Here is a 14,017-nt window from a genome sequence, read left to right on the forward strand (position 1 = left end):
AGAAAGAACTAGATTGGGGAGGACGCACAAAGAAACAGAGCGAAAGGGAAACTGAGAAACTGTGTAGTCGGTGGGTGAGAGCACAACACAGCCACAACGCGTCCTTCTGTACTCTGCACTTTTTTTTCATTTTCCGTTTTACAATGTTTTACTATGAAACAGGGCCGGGTGCGGTGGCTCATGCCTGTAATCCCAGCACATTGGGAGGCAGAAGTGGAGAATCACCTGAGTCCGGGAGGTGATTGAGGATCACTTGAGGTCAGGAGTTCAAGACCAGCTTGGTCAACATGGCGAAACCCCGTCTCTACTAAAAACACAAAACTTAGCTGGGCGTGGTGGTGGGCACCTGCTATCTTAGCTACTCAAGAGGCTGAGGCAGGAGAATTGCTCGAACCCGGGAGGTGGAGGTTGCAGTGAGCCGAGATTATGCCACTGCACTCCAGCCTGGGTGACAGAGCGAGACTCCGTCTCAAAATAAAAATAAAAATAAAAAATAGGCCAGGCGCGGTGGCTCACGCCTGTAATCCTAGCACTTTGGGAGCCCGAGGCGGGTTGATCACCTGAGGTCAGGAGTTTGAGACTAGCCTGGGTAACATGGTAAAACCCCATCTCTACTAAAAATACAAAATTAGCTGGGCATGGTGGCGCATGCCTGTGATCCCAGCTACTCAGGAGGCTGAGGCAGGAGGATCACTTGAACCTGGGAGGTGGAAGTTGCAGTGAGCCGAGATCGTGCCACTGAACTCCAGCCTGGACAACAGAGTGAGACTCCATCTCAAACATAAATAAAAAAAAAAACAAATACAAATATAAAAATAAAATAAAATGTTTTGCTATGAAACAATCCAAACATGTAAGAGCAGATAGAGTAGTGCAACCCCCCCCATCCCCCACTGAGAGGCTACCTCAACACCCTCCTCTGCACCCATCACTCAGCTTCAACAGCGATCAACTCTGGGCCAATCTTGTGTCACCCCCTTGATTATTTTGTTTATAAAATACACTTCTGGCGCATTTATAAAATCCTTGGATTGAAATATATTCTCATCAGTGGTCTATGTACAGTCTACCTTTATTTATTAGCTACTTAAGTAGTATTGTTTTCTTTTTGATTTGCCCAGTTATGTTCCTTATACCTTTTTTAAACTTGTGGCAAAATATACATAACATAAAATGTATCACTTTAACCATTTTGAAGTGTTTAGTTCACTATGGCATTAAGTACATTCACACTACTGTACAACAATCACTTAAGTTTTTTTTTTTTTTTTTTTTGAGACAGGGTCTCACTCTGTCACCCACGCCAGAATGTAGTGGTATCAACACAGATCACTGTAGCCTCAACTTCCTGGACTCAGGTGATCCTACCATCTCAGCCTCCCAAGTAGCTGGGACTTACAGGCATGTGCCACCATGCCCAGCTAATTTTTGGATTTTTTTGTAGAGATGGGGTTTCGCCGTGTTACCCAGGCTGGTCTCAAACTCCTGAGCTAAAGCAATGCACCCGCCTTGGCCTCCCAAAGTGCTGGGAATACAGGCATAAGCCGCTGCACCCGGCCTAAGTAGTTATTTTTAATAGAGAACCTGTGAACCTACCAAGCTAGGACCTAGACAACAATGTTTAACCAAATGGTTTTCTCCCACCCAATCCCATGCCTGCCCCTACCCCCACCCAGGTAATCCTGGCATCATCATCCCCTCAATTTTTATTTCATTTTATTTATTTATTTTTTTGAGAGTCAGCTCTGTCGCCTAGGCTGGAGTACAGTGGTGTCATCTCGACTCACTGCAACCTCTGCCTCCCGGGTTCAAGCGATTCTCCTGCTTCAGCCTCCTGAGTAGCTGGGACTACAGGTATGCGCCACCATCCCCAGCTAATTTTTTGTTTTTTGTTTTAAGATGGAGTCTCACTGTGTCGCCCAGGCTGGACTGCAATGGCATGATCTCGGCTCACCGCAGTCTCCCGGGTTCAAACAATTCTCCTGACTCAGCCTCCTGAGTAGCTGGGATTACAGCAGTGTGCCACCACATCTGGCTAATTTTTGTATTTTTAGTAGAGACGGGGTTTCACCATGTTGGCCAGCCTGGACTTGAACTCCTGACCTCATGATTCGCCCACCTTGGCCTCCCAAAGTGCTGGGATTACAGGTGTGAGCCACCACGCCTGACCGTTTTTTTTGTATTTTTAGTAGAGATGGGCTTTGCCATGTTGGCCAGGCTGGCCCTGACTTATTTTTTATATCATTTTATTGCAGATATATGTACCTCTAAAATTATTTTTAATTTTATTTTTAACATTACAAATAGAGTATTATGCTGCATGTAATCTTTTGGGACTTAATTTTTTCAGTTAACATTGTCAAGATGCATCTGTTTTGTTGCAGGTCACTGTAAGTCATTTTAATTTAGGTTACTGTACAATATTCTATGTGTCCACCACGTTCCACTTCCAGTCCCCCTAGACCTTTACGACAACCACCCTTTTTCTTACGGTGGTAACTTGAGTGTGTCTCTCCTTTGCACAACTAAAAGAGCCAGACTAAAACAACCAGGCTTAGATGTTGCCAGAGCTAAGTCACGCTAATGCTGATGTAAGGCAAAGAGTGAGATTAATCCTTGCAAAGGTCGAAGACTGGTCACATCCATGAGAAAAGGTCTTCTGTCCCCATGATTTATCTGCAGAGTAAGGTTCGCTCCAAGCAGTGATGGAAATTAAAGAGGCAGCTTTAGGACCTCCGCACTGACCCAAAATGGAAATCATTCAGCAGCAAACAAATGGCAATGTTGTCATAAAGATCAAATGAGATAATAATATGTGGGAACACTTTGTAAACCTTGGGCCATTTTTATAAATATGCAGTTGCACTATTATTGTTATCATTATTCATTTGCATTGTCTGGGCATTTCATTTTCCTCTGGACTGGATTTAAGTCAGAGGAGAAGGAAGATGTGAATATTCATTAAACGTCTCTGCGAAGCCTGTCACCCCGCACCGGGTCTTCGAAGTAAGAAGCATTATCTGTTTTACAGATGAGAAAACTGAGGTTTGATAACTTGCCCCAAATCCTATAACAAATAGAGGCGGAGTTTGGATTCAAATTCTGTCTGAATCTAAAACCCTTTTTCTGTCTTAGCATATTTCCTGGAATCTGCCCAGGCAGTCCTCATTCCTTCCTCATTCCCTGTCTGAGTTTGGCAGGATGAATCTCCTATTTACAGTCTTTCTCAGGATTTCTCTTTTCCTAGTCTGAGACTACTGATGGACTAAAACAGAGTCTATGTAAGAATACCTTTGGGAAGACTGGGAACCTTCCGAGCTTTAATCTGTGAATTTTAATCCAGGAATCAGGAAAGCCAGGAGGTGTCTATGCCTAGGTTGACTTGTCAGTTGGGTTGTCCCATCTCCAGGGGCCCTGTATGGACTGGAGAAGAGTACATTTCACAAGGGGCCCCAAGATTCGGGCAACACCTTCACCTGCTTTAGGTAAACCGTTTAATCTTACTGAAACATGGAACTACGCATACCTGTCTTTGCATATCCAACAGGGGCTAAGATCCACTGAGACACCGTGCTGTTCCTTGATATGATCAGATGAGGCAACAGATGGGAAAACAGTTTGAAAACTGCAAAGCATTTTTTTTTTCCAGCACGAATGTAAGCTGGTATTTGTTTTCATTGTTATCATTCCCTTTCAGCAGAGTCCTCTCCCAGGGAAAGCCCTTACAGTAGGGGCTCCTAATAATGACTGAGGTTTGAGAACAGCCAGAAGGCAAGCAACATGAAGCCTTTTAAAGCAAACCAGAGGAAGTCCAGTCTCTATTTATTTTATGAAGTTAGCGGCTGGATATGTTAAGCAAATGTTTTCTTAATTGTGGCAGTACAAGAAAACAATAGGGCAAGGGTTGCTGGAGATGGCGGGGGGCGGGTATCAGGCCTCTATCCCCCGGCCCCCCACCACCAAATCCCAGAGAAAGACAGGAAAAAATTAAAGACAGGCCTTTTCTTTTCGTGGTCACATGTCTGCCCTGCTGCTGTAATATAAGAACCTGCGCCAATTAGAAACGTTTTACCTCCTCCTCCCTGCCCCTCACCGGGCACATTTCAGAGCAGGCCGGGTTGTGGACGCCAGCAGTTTGCCAAACACAGCAAACACTGGTGTGTGAGCGGCTGAAGGGGACTCTTTCCACTGCGATCTCCCTCCCTCCCAGCCTGTTTTGATTTACTAGGACTTCCTCCTCCGGGCGAGGCGGGGGAAGGACGCCGCCGAGCGCCTGGAGTTGTGCGCGTGTGCGTGTGCGAGTGTGAAGTGCAGCGCTGGAGTGCAACATGCTGTAATGGGTGGAAACCGAGCGGCGTCGGAGCGCCCTGGACCGCCGCGGCCGTTCTGAGCGCAGTGGCGCCGAGCAGCCCCTCCCGCAGCCGGTGTGACTTGTCCCTTCAGGTGTGTGGCCGTCTGCCCGTCGGGGAGCGTGGCTCGGGAATGCGGATGCCGAGAGGGGGCGACGGGGCCCAGGAGGCGGGGGACGGAAGGTGCGCCGCGTTCCGGGGGTGAGCGGGTGTGGACGGCGAACCGGCGCGGGCGGGTGGTGCGCCCTTCCCCGGCTTTTCGGCGAGCCGGGGAAGCGGAGGGCGGCGTGGGTGCCGCAGGTTCGGCTGAACTCCGGGCACTTGGCGGGGTGTGTGTGGCGCGAAGGGCAGCAGGTCCGCGGGACGGGTCTGGTTGGACTGTGAACGTCGGCGTCCCGTGCGCAGTCTCCCGTGAGCTGGGACCTACTGTGTGCGCGTGGGGAGCGCGGCGGGCACCTGGGCGCGCACAAAATGTGCGTTTGTGTTTGTACATTTGCACGGAGCTGTGTCCCCTGGCGGGGACTTGGGGACCGGGGGCGTGCGAGATGCCGTTTCCACAGCAGTGTGCGCCATGTCCACGCGCCTTGCCCGCTGGCGCCTCTCGGGAGCGCCCGCCCCGGCAAACCTCACTGCCCCAGCGCGCCGGCATCGGCCCGGGAGGTGCGAGCTGGCACCGGGCGCGCAGCTGGCGGGGTAGGGAAAACGGCCGCTCCCTGCCGCGGGAGGCCCCGCCCCTGTTTCCCTCCCGGCTCACCTGGGCTCAGCCCCCACCTGCTCCGTGAGGGGCGTGACCGAGGGCGTGGCCTGGCTAGCCTGGCGGAGCCCGGCTCAGGGTGGGCGGTGCCTCATTCCAGGGATTCCTTGCGCTCCCGCGCTCGCGTCCGCCGGTCTGGGCCGCGCGTGCGTGTGCGTGTGCGTGTTTGGCGGGGGCCCGTGCGGGGGCTCGGGCGCGAGCGCGCCTGTGCGTCTGCGCGCCCTCGGGGTGCGCCCCGCGTGCCCAGGTCCCGTCCCCGCCCCTGGGTCCCCCGCAGGGCCAGGCCGGCCCGAGGCGGGCGCGCCCAGAGCCGCCCGGCGGTGAGTGCGGTTGACCCGGTCGGCGGGGCGGGACCCGGGCTGGGCGAGGGCCGGCCTCAGGGGAGCCTTGGGGGGGCTGTCGGAGCAGAACCGGGATGCCCTGAGGGAGGGAAGAGGTGGCGGGTCCTCGCCGGGCCGCTCGGGAGGCGCCAGTGGGAGCGGAAGCGCCTAGGCTCCTGGAGGACGTCCTGGGAGTCGGAGGCGCGGGGCGGGCAAGGAGGCCCGCGCCTGGCATCCCCGCGGTCCCCGCGGGCCTCAGGGAGGTCTGTGATGTGGACTGCGGGAAAGGGCACCGTACTCTTCGTGTGCTTCCTGCCCCGTCCCCAAAACAGGACTGCACACTCTCCCTGCAGCCAGTGCAGGCCTCGCCGAAGAGCACAGGGCTGTTCGCTTTTTGTTTTGCTTGAAGTCTTCTTTGATTCATCACCCTGAGACATTCAACTGTCTTAGGTTATGAAGACAGTGCTTGCTGGGGCTATTAGTATTTATGTACGTTGCTGGCATGTGTTCGTCTGTTTAAGTTAGATGATTAAAAAATCGGTTTCGCTTTGATCGTCGGTGCTGTGTGTTTGCTAGTTGTAGTCCCTTTTCTGTGATTAATAAGAACCAGCAGCCTGGCGCGGGAGGGTAGGGGTGTGGGGGAAGTGGAGGCGGCTCTGCTGGGTTTTATTAACAGCTGGTTGCCCTCTCTTTGAAAGACACTGTCTCCCAGTTTGTGGAGTTTTAATATCTTGTTCTACACCCAAGCCTACCTCGACTCAGAAGGAGTCTGGCAGTTGTTTCCTCTAAATAGTCAAAGACAAAAAAAATTTAATTTGCCTATTAGGATTTGAAGGTCAGTTTTGCATACCATGTTAGCATACCAAACTTTAACTCTTTCTCTACTCGCTGAGTCCACGGACTTGTACTGTTCATTGTTTCCTGCTTGCATCTAATGAAGAGTCTGCGCATGACTAGGAGGGGAGTACAGTGGGCAGTTTAAGGAGACCTTTGGGGTCGGAGCAGTAAAGCTGTCCCTGTGGTGTGATCTTGGGACAAGTTATTTATTATCTCTAAGTCCCAATGCTCTCAATTTAAATAAAGGGTTTAGAAATACTTGATTCAGAAGTTTCTTGTCTTACACTCAAGACAGTTTTGAATTTTTTCTTGTATTTCCTGTTACATCTGGCCTGAAAAGTCATCTCCCCCACGATGGAAATGATGTAAACCCTTCAATTCGTTGTTTAACTTTGGCAAAATTTTAATCCCAGGCTAATTTCCCCTGCCACCGTTTTTTCACACTTCTGGGCAGCCTGCCTTTGCTTTCCCATTTGGAAGGGAATGCAAACTAATTTTTATGTTGACCAAAACACAATACAATTAAGAAGATAATTCTGCTATAAATAACTATGGACTACATTCCAAAACTGTGAATGTTGTAGTAAAAACAGCTCTGGGTTATTATTTCTGGAGACTTGAGTTCTAGTCCTATCAGTGTCACCGACTAGCTTTATGACCAGAAATAAGTTAGTCGTACTCAAACTTTGTGTCTTATTTTCCTTTGTAAAAGGGTGGTAATATCAGTTCCAATACATCAGAGTTTCAGGAATTACAGAGAATAATGTGCTTTGAAAGTATTTTGTGTTATTTATAAATTCTTTGAAGCTTTGAAAGAGCTACATAAACACAGTTGTTACTGCTATCCCCCAACTGATTTAAAATTATGACTTTATCTGAAGATTTTAACACTTCTTACAGACATGATAATTATGTAAAAACTTTCACTTTTAAATGTCCTGGGCCGGGCGCAGTGTCTCACCTATGTAATCCCAGCACTTTGGGAGGCTGAGGTAAGAGGATCGCTTGAGGCCAGGAGTTCCAGACCAGCCTGGACAACAGAGAGACTCCCGGCTCCCAACTGTACCAAAAAAAAAAAAATTCTGTAGTGGGAAATTCCTTTTAACCCCTTATGGAGGCAGCCCTGTTACCAGTCTCTGGTGGTTGCCAAAACAAATCCAAAGGGAGATTTTATTTCGTGTCTCTTCAAGGTATCTCTCTTGGAGAGCTTTGCTGTGCAGCTTTTAATTTGCCTTAGTAAAATAATGAGTAGGTTAACAATAAAAGTTGTTTTGTAACTTTGAACATGACCTAACAAAAGTACTAAAAGTTGTAAGTTCAGGAGGGAAAAATAAAATACACGGGAAAATTTTAACGTCACTGAAATTGTGACAGTGTGGTGATCTTAACATACCAATGTGTCTGCTTATTGCCTGTGTGGGATGAGCTGTTGCAGCTATGAGAACCTGGTGAAAGAGAAAGTTTTTTTGTGTGTGCGTTAAGAAATTTCTTCGAGGTATGTTAACTGAGGCTCATTTGTGTTTCAGGGAGCTCATCTAAAGTTAATGAAGCTATGGGTGGTTGTTTAATAGAAGAGTAAAGTGAGTGCTGCTAATCTGTAGCATTTAGGATCTGTCCACATTAACCACCCCCCCCCCCCGAAAAAAAAAAACCCAATACCGTAAGAACTAGATTGCAAAATCTTGATGCAAGATTTGGCAGATACAAACTGCCAAGGTAGGAAAAGGAGTGTAGGAGGTGCTAAAACCAGAACAATTATACCTTCTTGAAATACAGAATAATAGCACTTTTGCAAAGAGAGAAAACTTTGTAGCATGTACTTTCTGTGTCTCATGCCTCAGGTCTGATAATCAGATATAGTCGATCCTCATTTTTTGTGGGTTCCATGTTTATAAATTTGTCTACTCACTAAAATTTATTTGTAAGCCCCAAATCAATGCCTCTGACACTTTCTTCGACATTTGTGGACATGTGCAGCATGGGGAAAAATTTGAGCCTCCCAATGCACATGTTCTCAGTAGAGCTCAGACAAGATAATATCCTGCCTTCTTGTTTGAGCTCTCATGCTGTAAACAAGTGTGCTTTTTGCAGTTTATTTAGTAACATGTTTTTATATATTTTTGTGCCTTTTTCTTTTTTTTTTGAGACGGAGTTTCACTCTTGTTGCCCAGGCTGGAGTGCAGTGGCACGATCTCGGCTCACTGCAACTTCCACCTTCTAGTTTCAAGTGATTCTCTTGCCTCAGCCTCCCGAGTAGCTGGGATTACAGGCACCCGCTACCACACCTGGCTAATTTTTGTATTTTTAGTAGTTATGGGGTTTCACCATGTTGGCCAGGCTGGTCTTGAACTCCTGACTTTGTGATCCACCTGCCTCGGCCTCCCAAAGTGCTGGGATTACAGGCCTGAGCCACCGCACCCTGCCCATTTTTGTGCTTTTTGTTGGGGATTTTGCTATTTACAGTGGCCCCCAAGTATGGTGCTAAAATGCTGTCTAATGTTCCTCAGCCAGGAAGGCTGTGATGAGCCTCATGGAGAAAATATACATGTTAGATGAGCTTCGTTCAGGCTTGAGTTACGGTGCTGTTGGCCTTGAGTTCAACATTAATGAATCAACAATAGGTATTAAATAAGGTGTCTTTAAACAGAAACATACGTAAAACAAGGTTGTGTATTGATCAGTTTGCAAAAATGTGACCAGAAGCCGGAAGGAATCTCACTCTCATTTCCCCTAGGAACAGTGGTTCAATATCCACTAATTAAGTGTTCACAGAGATTTTACAGAACCCAACTACTATGAATAACAAGAACTAGGCAGGGCATGGTGGCTCACACCTATACTCCCAGCACTTTGGGAAGCCGAGGCAGGCGGATCACCTGAGGTCAGGAGTTTGAGACCAGCCTGGCCAACATGGTGAAACCCCGTCTCTACTAAAAATACAAAAATTAGCCAGGCATGGTGGCGGGCACCGGTAATCCCAATTACTAGGGAGGCTGAGTCAGGAGAATTGCTTGAACCCGGAAAGTGGAGGTTGCAGTGAGCTGAGATCGCACCATTGCACTCCAGCCTAGGCGACAGATCAAGGCTCTGTCTCAAGAAAAAAAAAAAAAAAAAGGAACCAATAATATTTACTGATGGTGATAACTACAGTGCTACCTAATGTTGCGCTGTGTCATGAATTAGATGACTTTATGTAGGCTTTAATAGGCTGAGAGCTGAGATTTGATTTTGGAACAATGGAGAGTTAGACCTGGGCTCTTCTGGGAAGCTTGCTAACTTGGGCTGTGATACAAATTCATCTTTTTTTTTTTTTTTTTTTGAGACAGAGTCTCGCTCTGTCACCCAGGCTGGAGTGCAGTGGTGCGATCTTGGCTCACTGCAAGCTCCGCCTCCCAGGTTCACGCCATTCTCCTGCCTCAGCCTCCCGAGTAGCTGGGACTACAGGCGCCCGCCACCGTGCCTGGCTAATTTTTTGTATTTTTAGTAGAGACAGGGTTTCACTGTGTTAGCCAGGACAGTCTCGATCTCCTGATCTGCCCACCTCGGCCTCCCAAAGTGCCGGGATTACAGGCGTGAGCCACTGCACCCGGCTCAAATTCATCTTTTATGCTTGGGAGTAATAGGTCCCTAAGAATATGTGTTGCTTTAGCACTTGTGAATAGGAAATAGTAAGTATTCAAATAAGTATTCAAATTTTAAGTCTTCAAATAAATGCAAGAGCAAGCATATCCAGAGTAAACTAAAAATGCCAAAGAGTTTCTGTTATTTCGTATGCCTTGCTGTATAAGGCTGAGGTCTTGAAAATGAAGAGAGAGAGATTCATAATATCCTAAAATGAGAAAGGAAAACATGGTTCTTTTTTTCATATTTTTATTTATTTATTTATTTATTTATTTATTTATTTTTTTGTATTTTTAGTAGAAATGGGATTTCACCATGTAGGCCAGGCTGGTCTTGAATCTCTGGCCTCAAGTGATCCACCTGCCTTGGCCTCCCAAAGTGCTGTGATTACAGGTGTGAGCCACCGTGCCTGGCCTCATTTTTATTTGGGCTGACAACAGTGTTGAAAAATGTTGGGAATTGGTAGTCTGCTCAGAAAGTTCAGACTTGATTTTTATTTGTCTCCCTTAGATAACAGTGGTTTCAGTGTGGGCCCACCATATAGTCACTTTCCATGGGACACTTTAGGGAGATGGGTGGACTTCAGCCAGCAGTAAGAATTTTGCACCAGCATCAGGCAGCATTGCATAGGGCCATGAAATGTGTTGTAATGTAAGTTGGGTTTTGCAGCCCAGAGCCTGTATAGATGTCCCTCACTGGGTACATGATCAACTTTCATACAGTCTGTGCATTTTCATAGTTTACACTGATACCAAACTGTATTGCAATAACTGAGGATTTTTGTCACTGTGTGGTGGCACTATCTGCTAGCTCCTGTTGCCGGGGTAGTTGTGATGACTAAATATCGTACTCCTGCCCTCCTGCAGGGCTGAGAAGTCCCATAGACTCAAGCCCTGAGCCACGTTAGCATCAGGAAACCTTGAGTGGTTGAGCAGAGCATTCATTCAGGGTTTCCATCCAGAGTGTTAGTCCATGGTATATTTGAAATTCTTCTAACAGACGTAGGCATGGAGTCACATTAATAGTAACCAAGGCAGGTAAGAATTGGTCTGAGTTAATGGGGGTCTCACTTTCTGTTGAGGCCATGGGAGGTGGAGGCACCTAAGGTTACCTGTTCCTGCTATACAGCCTCCAGCTTACATTGGAGGGTAAGAGATTGACAGCTGCCCAGCCTGTAGACCTCCCTCCTGCAGAGGTTTCACAGGAGGGATGCTAAGCCTTATGGAAAGGGTGTGATCTGGGGCTCACACTTGAAGTTGGCAGGTACCTGAAAAAATCCTAATTAGAGATTTTATGCAGATATATATACACACAGTTCTCAGGAGGTAGACATAGAACATGTAGATATATTGTTCAAATATTAGAACGTTTGGGCCGGGCACGGTGGCTCATGCCTGTAATCCCAGCACTTTGGGAGGCTGAGGCTGGTGGATCACTAGGTCAGGAGATCGAGACCATCCTGGCTAACACAGTGAAACCCCGTCTCTACTAAAAATACAAAAAATTAGCCGGGCGTGGTGGCGGGCGCCTGTAGTCCCAGTACTCGGGAGGCTGAGGCAGGAGAATGGCATGAACCCGGGAGGCGGAGCTTGCAGTGAGCTGAAATTGTGCCACTGCACTCCAGCCTGGGCGACAGAGCGAGACTCCGTCTCAAAAAAAAAAAAAAAAAAAAAAATTAGAACGTTTGGCCTTGTAATGAATTTTCAGGAGTGATCATGTGTAGAAGTAAGGAATTTGATGCAAGCAGAAGCAGCTGAGTTCTTCTGGCATTGATGCTTCAAATTATGGCAGCGTGAGTCAGTTATACCTGTTTGGGACATGCCTCCATGAGGAAAGCTGGAATAGCAAATGATCCGTCTGTTCATGCTCTTTCTTTGATAATATGACTATTGAGAGAATATTTTGAATAAGGGCTGGCTTCTATTTAGAAAGGTAACGTAGAATTTAAGGTTGTGAGCAGTTCAAGCACCAAGGTGAAATTTTAAAAATGTTCTCACTGAACCTTAACAGTTGGCCATTGGAGCTTGACCACAGGTCTTCCTGAGCATGGTGAAGTCGACACCATCCTTCCTACTACTGTACCTGTTCGTTGATACCAAAGTCCTCAGGGTTTTTGCTTGACTCCTCTGTAGCTGTGGCCCCAGAAACCGCTATGTCTTGGTAGTTTGTTGCCAGTGTCGTTGTTGGCCACAGTCTCAGCATCAATTGACCTGGTGTGACAGTCTTCTTTTCTTACCCGCCTTGGTTACTATTAATGTGACTCCATGCCTACGTCTGTTAGAAGAATTTCAAATATACCATGGTTTGCGTGTTCCCGAGAGGTAAGGGCTTGCTTTCCCTTGCTCGCTGTTGAAACAGTCACATTATTGCCTGATAGGTATCTCAAGGTGTAGGGGAAAGAGCACAGGGCTAGAAGTCGTGGTTGCTAACGGAAGGTTTGCTTTGACCTAGGCTAAATAATTGTGCTTGTCACTAAAACCTCTCTAGCGTGATCAACTTAAGAGTAGTAAAAGTAGCACTGGAGGGAGAATCGAGAGACTTGAATTCTAGTCTTAGTTGCTTCAGGAAGTCACTTACATTCTTGGTGCCTCAATTTTTCTTTTTTTTTAATCTGTAGAAGAAAAATAATAACAGATTTGGCCATTTGGCCTAAGTAATAATTTGATTGTGAGAATCCAATGAGGTCATTTATGTGAATGTATTTTGAAAACATGTATGCTATACACCTGGAAGATGGTGGTGGTAGACTAATAAAATCTGTTTCTCTCTTTAGTTTGTAAGACATTCTCAGTTACATCGTTTAATCTATGTGCTAAGCTTGTGATCATGTGAAGTTAGTTAGGCAATGTTTTTTACTGTTTTCTTTAAGGAGGACACTAGGGCCTGGAGAAGGTAAATGACTGGCCCATACAATTAAGTGTTGGACATCTAGGGCAAAGCCTAGAGCAAAATAGGCTTTTAGGGATTGTTGACTGAATGAGTGAAAGATTTAAAGTAAGGCTCAAACTTGGGCTTCTGATGCTAAAGTCCTGGCTCTGTTGACTTAACAGATGGTGAAGTGCGAGAAGAAAAGAGGATTACTCAAATGAGAGATATTTTTAGCAAGAAGAGCAGAGAGGGATGGTCTGAGAATGGGATGTTAACAGGAAGAATATGTGCTGCACGAAGTTGGTGGGCCATCACCGGACACTGGGGAGGAGAAAGAGCTGGAGGATTTAAAACCGTGAAACTGTGCTTGCATGTCGCCACCACAGTCTGGTGACATTTGGTTTGATTCTCATTTCAGTTTTCCTTCTCACTGAGCCTGACAGCCAGCGTATCACCCAGTGTCATCCATATTTGGTGTACAGTGCTCAAGGGCAGGGAGTTAACTTTTCTTTTTTTGTAATGTCTAAATACAGTGTTTTAATAGAGGAGATACCCAATAAATACCTGTAAATTCTTTTTTATTTTTATTTTTTGAGACGGTCTCCCTCTGTCACCCAGGCTGAAGTACAGTGGCGTGATCTCAGCTCATTGCAGCTTCAACTTCCTGGGCTCAAGCCATCCTTCTGCCTCAGCCTCCCAAGTAGCTGGGACTACAGGCGTACGCCACCATACCTGGCTAATTTTTTTTTTTGAGATGGAGCCCAGGCTGGAGTGCAGTGGCACGATCTCGGCTCACTGCAAGCTCTGCCTCCAGGGTTCACGCCATTCTCCTGCCTCCTCAGCCTCCCGAGTAGCTGGGACCACAGGTGCCCGCCACCATGCCTAGCTAATTCTTTGTACTTTTAGCCGAGATGGGGTTTCACCATGTTAGCCGGGATGGTCTCGATCTCCTTACTTCATGATCTGCACGCCTCAGCCTCCCAAAGTGCTGGGATTACAGGGGTGAACCACCGCATCCAGCCAATTTTTGTATTTTTTGTTGGGATGAGGTTTTGCCATGTTGCCCAGGCTGGTCTCAAATTCCTGGCCCAGGTAATCTGCCCACCTCGGCCTCCCAAAGTGCTGGAATTACAGGCATGAGCCATTGTGCCCGGCCACCTCTAAATTCTTTTTTTTTTTTTTTTTTTTTTGAGATGGAGTCTCACTCTGTTGCTCAGGCTGAGTACAATGGTGCGATCTCAGCTTACTGCAAACTCCACCTCCCAGGT

The 14,017-nt window shown here is 47.1% G+C and overlaps 1 protein-coding gene across 2 annotated transcripts in view; it reads left to right on the forward strand.

Moving 5' to 3' along the window:
• Window positions 1-4,223: 4,223 nt before the first annotated feature.
• VGLL4 (vestigial like family member 4) overlaps window positions 4,224-14,017 on the forward strand; it is a 162,832-nt gene continuing 153,038 nt past the window's right edge. Inside the window, exon 1 of one of the 2 annotated variants that reach the window (XM_003264975.4) lies at window positions 4,224-4,443. The gene's annotated coding sequence lies outside the window, so the exon portion shown is untranslated. Of the gene's footprint in view, window positions 4,444-5,341; window positions 5,424-14,017 lie in introns of those variants that run through there. The other variant, XM_012502182.2, reaches the window with a different exon arrangement.

The sequence above is a fragment of the Nomascus leucogenys genome, chromosome 21 (genome assembly GCF_006542625.1).
Source record: "Nomascus leucogenys isolate Asia chromosome 21, Asia_NLE_v1, whole genome shotgun sequence".
Classification (NCBI taxonomy): domain Eukaryota; kingdom Metazoa; phylum Chordata; class Mammalia; order Primates; family Hylobatidae; genus Nomascus; species Nomascus leucogenys.